This window comes from Lathyrus oleraceus, chromosome 5, assembly GCF_024323335.1.
Source record: "Lathyrus oleraceus cultivar Zhongwan6 chromosome 5, CAAS_Psat_ZW6_1.0, whole genome shotgun sequence".
In the NCBI taxonomy this organism is placed as follows: Eukaryota; Viridiplantae; Streptophyta; class Magnoliopsida; order Fabales; family Fabaceae; genus Lathyrus; species Lathyrus oleraceus.
The window spans coordinates 573,041,372-573,043,229 of NC_066583.1; positions in this window are offsets into that span (position 1 = coordinate 573,041,372).

The window sequence follows — 1,858 nt, forward strand, 5'->3', positions numbered from 1 at the left end:
TCATTTTGTCTCATGAGGGCCATCGTTACCTTGTCCTTATCATTCCCCACAGATATGTCTTGCGTTATTCATCCACCATAAAACCTCCTGCTAGGGTTCATCATATCCCTAAAAAATAAAAAATAAAAGAGTCACGCATGCATGCATAACATATCCTATCATGTCATGTGCATTCAAGATTAAAATTCGAGTCTTTCTAAGTATTTAACTATCTCCAACTATGATCATATGAAGAGTATCCTTCTTCATATTCTATGGTTGAAGATACTTAAATATGGGCAACTGTCACACCCCAATTTTGATCCTGAATCTCTGAATCGATACATACATCATAGTTGTTGCATCTCTGCATATCATAACATGCATTTCATACCGCATAATGCCTAGAATGTCAGTTGAAATAAATTTTTGGATTTACAGACAGGCCGGTTGAATCAATTTTCAATTGTACTAAATCAATGGGAAAAAATTTTAAAATCAAGCTTTCAGACATCAGTTTTATTAATCTATGTTTCGCGTAGTTTAACCTGGTGTGCTTGTTTTATTTTTTCGGTCACATTTTGATTCGTCTGAGCGTTTTAACCGGACGTTACTATTTCAAAATTTGACAAAAATCTGTATGTTTTCGAGAAGTTTATTTTGCATTGATCATTGTGGTGCGGTCATTTTAATTTTTGAGCACTTTCACGTTTGATTTTTATTCATTTTTATTCATTTTTATCCATTTTATATTTGTTTCTTTGCCAAAATGTCTATAATAGTTAATTAGAATTTTCTATAGTTTTAGTTCGATTTAATGGTGATTATTTAGTGTAGTCTAATTTTATTCAATTTAGTTATCTTAATTTTCATTTTACACTAAAATTGCTCATTAAGGGCATGTTAGGTATTGGTAAAAATAAGCAACCCTAATGGACGGTATATATATCATGGTTGTGGAATATGAGACGGTAGGACCAATAGAACAAAGAACACGCATCCAACTCATAAAAGGATATTTTTTTTATTCTCGTGAGGGGAGTGAGTGACCAATGAGAAAAACCCAGTGGTCTCTCTTTCTCTCTCTCTCTCTCTCTCTCTCTGAAAGTAAATACAAAGACTTTTTCTCATTCTGAATTTTTTTTGGAAAAGTTTGTTTGGATTTCACTATTTTTCTTCTTCACCCTAAAAAACCGTACCTTCTTCTACCTCCCAACAAAACCTCCATGTCAGACAACCACATCACTCGCTTCCGCCATCCTTCCTCCACTGCTCCATCCGAAAACCACTGTGTGACAACCGAAACCACTTTGTTCTCTTCCTCACAACAAACCACACCATCGCGACAACACCCTCTCAATTTCCACCGGCATACGACTGAAACAACCGGAACAACCTTCCACAACAACCTCATATCACACAAGCCTTAATCATCGTGGATTCCACATCAACACTCGCCTTGAATATCTTTGTTGCAGTTAACTTCAATTCACATTTTGATTCTTGATTTGAACATAGTCGAGTTTTGGGGTTTTGATTCTTGTTGTTGAAGAACAAGAAAAAAAATTGAACTATTGAAAATTTTGTTTGCTTAAAACGTAGAGAGGGAGATGAAGAATTGTGGGTTCATTATGCTGCTATTGATTTCATGTTCTTGTTTGCTTTTTGTTTTTTTTTATTTTTGTTTTTTATATATATATATATATATATATATATATATATATATATATATATATATATATATATATATATATATATATATATATATATATATTATTCATGGCAATGTTTGGATAAGTTAACGGTCATAGGTGGAATGGTTGAGGCTTTAATCTACTAACCCTCATGGCCTGGGTTTGAGACTTGCGTGCCTTCTTTG